Consider the following 9,200-nt stretch of genomic DNA (forward strand, 5'->3'; position numbering starts at 1 on the left):
TACAGCTTCTAGCTGTCTCGGATAGTGGCCCTTACCTGATAAAGTGTCTCTTGCACAGGCAGAACCTCACTCCTGGCTTCTGTACCTATGAGTAGGAGAGATTTCTGTAAGTAAAGAGGTAGTGCTTTATTTCTTTTGAGCTTTAAATATTAGAGGACATTTTCAGAGTTGATCTTATGTCTGGCTTGGTAGAACACAGCCCATTTCCAGCTTCTTTTAAGGACTTTAGAGAGCATGTACTGCTCTGGTGGTGGGACAGGGCAAGGAGAGGTGTCTGCAGGCTTCAGGGAGGGCTTTTCTGTCTATATAGGATCTCCTTGCTTGCTTTCGTTGCTGCTCAAAAGTCAGGAAAAGAAAGACAAAACTGTTACCAAGAACCAGCTGGGGATGTGTCTCACTGGGCAAAGTGTTTGCTTGCCATGCAAGCATGTGGAGTCCTGAGTTTGAGTTCCCTGTTTCCCAAACACACAAAAGCTGGGTATTCCAGCACAGAGGGGCACAGAGACAGGAAAATACCAGGGGCTGTGGCCAATCTAGCCAAAGCAGCAGTCTTTGGGTTCAGTGAGACCCTGTCTCAAAATTATAATGTCAGGGGTGGCTAGTGCATTCAGAGGGCAGAGCCAGAATCTCTGAGTTTAAGGCCAGTTAGTACACATAGTCATAATGAGTTCTAGGCCAGCCACAGTGCATAGCCACCTATTTTTAGAAAAAAAAAAAAAAAAAAAAAAAGGAAAGAAAGATTTCCAATATTGCCAGGGGGTTGGGAGTAGCACACATCTTTAATATCAGCACCTAAGGCGGAGAAGCAGGCGGATCTTTGTGAGTTTGAGGCCAGCCTGGTTTACATAGTAGGTTCCAGGACAGCCAGAGCTACATGGTGAGACTCTGTCTCCAGGAGGAAAAGACAACAAAACCAGAACTTCATTGGTCAAAGGTGCTTACCACTAAACCTGATGACTTCAATCCCTCCAACCCACGTAGTAGAAGAAGAGAGCGGCAAGTACACCTCAGACCTCAACTGTGACACTGTGGTCTGTGCCTGCCTGCACAGACAGACAGACAGACAAATAATGTAATGAAATATATAACCTCTAGTTCATACCTCACAGCTGAAAATCACTAACTTCATGTCAGTATGGAAAACAGAAGAATAAAAACAAAAGTCAGTTAAATTGGGAGGGGCAACCCTACAAATTAAAAACAACTTTGAAAATATCAGTGAACTTAAACCCTAACAGACTAACTTTCTTTTTTTTTTGGGGGGGGGGGTTGTTTGTTTTGGTTTTTTGAGACAGGGTTTCTCTGTAGACCTGGCTGGCCTCGAACTCAGAAATCTGCCTGCCTCTGCCTCCCAAGTGCTGGGATTAAAGGCGTGCGCCACCATGCCCGGCTAATCAGAACTTTCAAATGCCTTACTTAAGGTCTGGGGTGAGGGTTTACACTGGAAGCTTGGGAGATGAGTCAGTAATAGGTCAAGCACTTGCTCTGTGTCTCAGATTTGTTTGAAGTGTGTTAAAAGCATGACCAAAAAGCAATTTGGGGAGAGAATTTATTTCCCTTACAGATTTCAGTCCATCAAGAGAAGGAACCTGGGGCTGGTGAGATGGCTCAGTGGGTAAGAGTACCCGACTGCTCTTCCGAAGATCCGGAGTTCAAATCCCAGCAACCACATCCATCACAACCATCAGTAAAGAGATCTGACTCCCTCTTCTGGAGTGTCTGAAGACAGCTACAGTGTACTTACATATAATCAATAAATAAATCTTTTAAAAAAAAAGAGAGAGAGAAGGAACCTGAAGACAGGAACTGAAGCAGAAAGAGGCTACAGAGGAACACTCACTGGGTTGCCCAGCCTGATTTTGTTGTTTTTGTTGTTGATGATGCCACCCAGGACCATCTGCTCAGCCAACACAGAATGTAAATCTAGTGTCCTGAACCTAGATGCATATAAAAGTCCATGGCAACACTGTATAATCCCAACACTGGGGGGGGGGGGTGGCGGTCAGAAATGGTGGATTCTGGATGCCTTTCTGGTCATCTAATTTAGCCAAAATAAAGTAGGAACTGGTGAGATGGCCTGAGTTAGGTCCCCAGAATCCATATAAAGACAGAAGAACTCCATACATCTGTCCTCTGGCATAGCACCCATACAACCAGACAGTATTTTAAAAAGAGAAATTCACCCAGTGTCAGCCTACACATGCACAAGGGCAAGTACAGGTGTACACACAACCGATACCACATACACAATGACGTTCCTATCCTAGAATCACCTAGAATGGGGTAATGTTATAAACAGAACAAAGAACAGATCTCAGTTCATTTTTGAAGCAGCAGCACCTGGCTACTAAAACCTGTCCGGAACATCCTAAAAGACCAGGGACCAACTTCTACCATGAATGTAGACATACAATTCAAAGGGTCATGTTTAGCTCAATCTAGCCCTCAATTTGTGATTCAACTTTTCCAGCTTCCCAAATGCTGGCTTTATAGGTATGTGCTACTGCTGTACCCAGTGATAAGGACCAGTCTCTTAAAATGAAAATAGGAAACTGGGTATGTGGTCTCATACCTGTAATGGCAGTTGGGAGCTGAGACACGAATTGCTCTGAGTTCAAGGCCAGCCATGTCTTCATAGGTTCTAGATTATTGGCTATAGAATGAGACCCTGTTTCAAAACCTGAACAGTATGGCTGGAGAGGTGGCTCTGTGGTTACGAACATTGAGCTTCAAGAGGACTTAGATATGATTCCTAACACCCACATAGCCGCTTGCTCTCAAGTGTGTGTAGCTCCATTTCCAGAGTGGTCTGATACCCATTTCTGGCCTCTGCAGGCGTCGGCATGAAAGTGGGACACAGATATACATGCAAGCAAATCATTCATGTACATAAATTTTATTTTGTTTTTTGGGGTTTTTTTTTTGTTTGGTTGGTTTTGGTTTGTTTGTTTGTTTGTTTGTTTTTGAAACAGGGTTTCTCTGTGTAGCCCTGGCTGTCCTGGAACTTACTCTGTAGACCAGGCTGGCTTTGAACTCAGAAATTCGCCTGCCTCTGCCTCCCAAGTGCTAGGATTAAAGGCCTGCGCCATCACGCCCAGCCATAAATAAAATTTTTAACTGAAAAATAAGGAACCCAGGGGTACATCTCACTGATAGAGCACATACTTAAGGTCTTAGCACCACAGGAAAGAAATTTGCAGACAAAATAAATAATCAAATCTAGCAATGAATAAAAATAGCACTCCAGGGCTTGAGAGTTGGCTCAGCAGTTAAGAGCACCGACTGCTCTTCCAAAGGTCCTGAGTTCAAATCCCAACAACCACATGGTGGCTTACAACCATCCGTAACAAGATCTGACTCCCTCTTCTGGAGTGTCTGAAGACAAACTACAGTGTACTTACATATAGTAAGTAAATAAATCTTTAAAAAAAAAAATAGCACTCGGGAGACAGAGGCAGTTGTGCCTCTGTGTTCAAGGCCAGCCTGGTCTGCAAAGTGATTTCCAAGACAGCCAGGTGAGGAACCCTGTCTAAGAAAAACCAAAAAATAAAATAATTTTTTAAAGAAATGTATCAGATTAACCAGTTCATTGCAAAAAATACTAGGTTAATTCAATATGTGAAAGCCAGTCAATGTGGTTCACAACAGAAGCAAAACAATCGTCTAGATAGATGAAGATCGCAGCATGTAACACCTATCTATGATTGTTTTATTTTTTTAAAGATTTATTTATTATTTATATGTAAGTACACTGTAGCTGTCTTCAGACACACCAGGAGAGGCTGTCAGATGTCATTAAGGATGGTTGTGAGCCACCATGTGGTTGCTGAGATTTGAACTCCAGACCTTTGGAAGAGCTGTCAGTGCTCTTAACCGCTGAGCCATCTCTCCAGCCCTCCATGATAGTTTTAAATTATATTGTAACACATGCCTTTAATCTCAGCACTCAGGAGGCACAGGTAGGCAGATCTCTTGAGTTCAAAGCCAGCCTGGGCTATATAATGAGATCCTATCTCAAAAAATAATAATATAATGATGCTGGAGTTACACACAGCTATAAACTCGCATTCAGGAAATGGTGACAGGAGGTTCACAAGTTCAGAGTCATCCTCAGTACCTACAAAGGCCAATCTTCATAAAAAGCATTGACAAAAATCCTACAGCAAATCTCTCAGGAAACTGTTGAAATCATAAGCCAAACGTATGCCTGTGATTCCCAACACTCAGGAGATAGGAGCTCCAAGAGCTCACAGGTCTATCTCTGTTACATGAGTCCCTGTCTTGAAAGGAAAAAGGTATTCTTCCTGAGATAAGGAAGGAAACTAGAATGTCCAGTCACATGCCTCCATTATCAGTCCCTGGTCAGTGTGGCTTAAAAAGGGGGGGGGGGAGGGTGAGATGCCTCCTAGGACACACAGACATGAGCATGATAGACAAGGCAACACTTACATGCATAACAAAACTTAGAAAAGGAGTTCTGACCACAAAAATTATACATACAAGAAACTGGATGTGGTTGCACATGCCTGCAATCCTAACTTGGAAGGAATAAAGGCAAGAGACTCAGAAGTTCCCAGCCATTCTAGACTTGCATAGGTATTTTGAGGCCACCTTCAGATATAAGCAACCATATCTCAAAGTAAATAAAGTTATAGAGATGGCTCAACAGTTAAGAGTATTTGTTGTGGGAGCTGGTGAGATGGCTCAGTGGGTAAGAGCACCCGACTGCTCTTCCAAAGGTCTGAAGTTCAAATCCCAGCAACCACATGGTGGCTCACAACCATCCGTAATGAGATCTGACTCCCTCTTCTGGAGTGTCTGAAGACAGCTACAGTGTACTTACATGTAATAAATAAATCAAAAAAAAAAAAAAAAGAGTATTTGTTGTAGGGTAGAGTGATGGCTCAGTGATTAAAAGCTCTGGCTGTTCTTCCAAAGGACCTTGATTTCATTCCCAGCACCCATGTGGTGTTCCTCAACCACCTGTAACTCCAGTTCCAGGAGAACTGACACCCTGAGGCACCAAGCATACACATACACAAACATACATGCAGGCAAAACATTCATACTCATAAAGTAAAAATGTTATATGTGTGTACATGAAAGGGTTTCTTAGTGTAGCCCTAGTTGACCTGGAGCTAGCTCTATAGACTTAGCTGGCCTTAAATTCACAAAGTTCCCCCTACCCTTGCCTCACAAATGCTGAAATTAAAAGCATACACCGCCGAGCATGGTGGCGCATGCCTTAAATCGCAGCACTCAGGAGGCAGAGGCAGGCAGATTTCTGAGTTCGAGGCCAGCCTGGTATACAGAGGGAGTTCCAGGACAGCCAGGGCTACACAGAGAAACCCTGTCTCTCTGTGTAAAACAAAAACAAACAAAAAACAAATAAAGGCATATACCACCACCGATATTTTATAAGAAAACAATACTGTCGCTTTTGACGAGAACCTGGATTCAACTCCCACACCCACACATCAGCTAACAACCATCCTTAACTCAAGTTCCAAGGGGTCAAATGTTCCACATAATTAAAATACTATACATAATTTAAATGATAAATATAAGTTTTTAAAATAAATTTTAAAAAGGCAATAAATTATACCTACAAGGACATCAAGTGACATAGGAGACGTTCCACTGAAAAGTGACCATTTCTTTGAAAGATGGGTTGAAGCCTGGAAAAATGACTTGGCAGTGCAGAGCACCAGCTGCCCTGGAATTCTAAAGGACCTGGGATCAATTTCCAGCACCCGCATGGCAGCTCACAGCTGTAACTCAAGTTCCAGGGATCCAGCCAACACCCTCACACAGACACATTTGGGCAAAACACCAATGCACGCAAAATAAAAATAAGTTATTTTTAAAACTTTAAAAAGGGGAACGTGAATGGGAGAAAACACACATCAGCCCGTGGGTGGGGGAGCATAGCATTAGGATGCTCCTTATGTCAGGTGACCTGCCTGCTGCTTCAACTCAGTCCTAAGTAAAGTTACACCACGTTTATTATTGTGTTTATTATTCTGAAAATTCTAAAATTTATGAAAACAGCCAAAGGTAATCTTGAATAAAAATAGATTGGTAAGATTAGTAAAGATTAGTAAAATCAGTAAAAAATTAGTAAGATTGGTAAAAATAGATTGGTAGATGGGTAAGCCTTTTTAGTCCCAGGTTTCTTTAACTTTTAACCATTTTGTAGACAGGACTCTCATAAAAATACTACGGACATATGTATGTTTGTGTCTTTTTCTGAAGTTTTGAATCAGTTTGGAATATTGTATCACATACCATTTCTTTTCCCAGCTATCATCTGGTTCTCTGGGATTTGTTTTTATATTACCAGCTTCCTGCCCACCACTTAATAAAGTGACAGAACTGAGGCATAATTTTGTTGGAATGGAGGAGTAGTTATATGTTCTCTGGTGTTCTGAAATTTTGTAGACTGGGGGGCTGGAGAGATGGCTCAGTGGTTAAGAGCATTGACTGTTCTTCCAAAAGTCCTGAGTTCAAATCCCAGCAACCACATGGTGGCTCACAACCATCCTTAATGAGATCTGATGCCCTCTTCTGGGGTGTCTGAAGACAGCTACAGTGTACTTACATAAAATCAATCAATAAATCAATCAATCTTTGGGCTGCCAGAGCGACCGGGGCTGGAGCAAGTGGAGCCAGAGCGAGAAGATAAAGTGTACTTACATATAATAAATAAATACATCTTAAAAAAAAAGAAATTATATAGACTGGCTTTTAGTTCTACAGGTAGTCCCACAGTAATGGACTCTCAATCTTTCCTGGACATGTTTGTGTGTATGCATGTGGTGTGTATGTATGTGGTGTGTGTGTGTGTGTGTGTGTGTGGTGTGATGTGGTGTGGTGGATGGGTGTGTGTGTGTGGTGTGATGTGGTGGATGGGTGGGTGTGGAGTGTGTGTGGTGTGTGTATGTGTGTGTGTGGGTGGGTGGTGTGATGTGGTGGATGGGTGTGTGGGTGTGGTGTGTGGGTGGGTGTGGGTGGGTGGGTGGTGTGTATGTGTATGGTGGGTGGATGTGGTGTGTGTGTGTTCATATAATTGAATGTGAGCTCAGGCATGGAGATCAGAGAACAATCTCTAGCATCAGTTCTCACTGTCCCACCGTCCACCTTGTTTAAGGTACGCTCTGTTTGTTCTATGCACACCAGGCAAGCTGGCCCATGAACTTCTGGTGATTCTCCTCTCTCCACCTCCCATCTCACCATTGAGTACTAGAATTAAATACTCACTACCCTACCAAGTTATACAGGAGCTTTGGGGATTCAAACTCCGGTCAACGGGCTTTTGTGGCAAATGGGCCATCTCTGAGATCCCACCTTTTTTTAACAGGGTCTCACTGATTTGGATAGACTCGCTGGCCAGCAAGCCCCAAAGATCATCCTGTCCCCACCTCCGCAACTGATCCTCAATACCTGATGTTTTTTGTGGATTCTGTGGATCTAAACTCAGGTCCTCATGTTTGCCCAGCAAGCACTTCACTGACTGAGCCATTTCCCCAGCTCTGCAATCTAATATCTTGAGTTATCTCTTAAGTACAAAAAAGATGCTTTATTTTAGAAATCTGAGTTCAATTGAGTAGGCTGGGGATGGGGACTCAGATTTCCCAACCTGAATGTCCTGAGCATCAGAAGAGTTTGTGCCAAGAAGGGCATCTGGGAAGACATGGCTGGAAGACTCAATACCATGTTTGGGTCTCCCTATGGCACCTGCTACTTCATTTCAATTTAGGGCTTGTAGGCCTTTCCTGGGCATAGTTCCCAGAGAGTCCCTCTGCTGCTGTTGCCCTGATCAGATTTCTGGATCTGTTAATAATAGAAAACAGTGGGGGAAGGGCCAGGATCTTTGCAGACACAGTAATTACCAAAGCAGATGAACAGTTCCTGTGCCAAAGACTTGTGTGCTGACTCTTGGATCTATTCAAATTCCTATGTTCTCTCCAGGAGCTAGCTTCCATCCAACAATTCTATTTCTCTCTCTCTCTCTCTCTCTCTCTCTCTCTCTCTCTCTCTCTCTCTCTCTCTCTCTCTGTGTGTGTGTGTGTGTGTGTGTGTGTGTGTGTGAGAGAGAGAGAGAGAGAGAGAGAGAGAGAGAGCATGTGGAAGTTAGTTAGAAGGCAACTTGAGAAGTTAGTTCTCTCCTCCCATGATGTGGCTCTTTGGTATCAAATTCAAGTGATCAGAAGTGGCAGCAAGCCCTTGCCTTTCTCCACTGAGCCATCTCTCCAAGCCCCTTCACAAGCATTATCGGGAGCCAAACTAATCTTGTGAAATCTCTCACAGACTACACCCAAATCAGAACCCAAGCTGCGTAGTAATGGTAGATTGGTAAACCAGGCAGTTGTGGTGCACGCCTTTAATCCCAGCACTCCAGAGGCAGAGGCAGGTGGATTTCTGAGTTTGAGGCCAGCCTGGTCTACAGAGGGAGTTCCAGGACAGCCAGGGCTATACAGAGAAACCCTGTCTGGAAAAAAAAAGAAAAAGAAGAAGAAGAAAGAAAGAAAGAAAGAAAGAAAGAAAGAAAGAAAGAAAGAAAGAAAGAAAGAAAGAAAGAAAGAAAGAAAGAAAGAAAGAAAGAAAGACAACAAGACAGAAAAAAGAAAAAGGAATGCAGAGACAAGTATTTGAGACCTGTTCTCTCCCAGAAAATCTAAAGGGTAAAAGAGCCTTCTTTTCTACGTCACCCAGGAGCTTAGGCAACACTGAGCCAATGAGAAAGAGGAAAGGGGTGTCTAGTCCTGGCTAAGAGGAGGAATTCAGTGGAGGAAGGAGATTGAAAAAGGAGATCATAGTCGAGCATGGTGGCGCACGCCTGTAATCCCAGCACTCAGGTGGCAGAGGCAGGCAGATTTCTGAGTTCGAGGCCAGCCTGGTCTACAAAGTGAGTTCCAGGACAGCCAGGGTTATACAGAGAAACCCTGTCTCGAACAAAACAAAACAACAGAACAGAACAGAACAGAACAGAACAGAACAGAACAGAACAGAACAGAACAGAACAGAACAGAAAAGAAAAGAAAAGAAAAGAAAAAGAAGGTTATGATGTCAGGCAAGTGGGGATGGGACCTCTGCTAAGTCAAATCTGAAATTGATGGCTTATAATTTGATGTTTCTATTTGTCCTGCTCCCCAGGGATGGCTTCCCTTTTAATGTCTACCTTCCCTTTGGACTATGCT

The 9,200-nt window shown here is 43.2% G+C and overlaps 1 protein-coding gene across 1 annotated transcript in view; it reads right to left on the reverse strand.

Moving 5' to 3' along the window:
- The window catches only part of Usp37 (ubiquitin specific peptidase 37), a 108,777-nt gene that overhangs the window by 95,518 nt on the left and 4,059 nt on the right, over window positions 1-9,200 (reverse strand). Inside the window, exon 2 of the mRNA NM_176972.4 lies at window positions 36-85. The gene's annotated coding sequence lies outside the window, so the exon portion shown is untranslated. The remainder of the gene's footprint in view (window positions 1-35; window positions 86-9,200) is intronic.

The sequence above is a fragment of the Mus musculus genome, chromosome 1, assembly GCF_000001635.26.
Source record: "Mus musculus strain C57BL/6J chromosome 1, GRCm38.p6 C57BL/6J".
Lineage (NCBI taxonomy): Eukaryota > Metazoa > Chordata > Mammalia > Rodentia > Muridae > Mus > Mus musculus.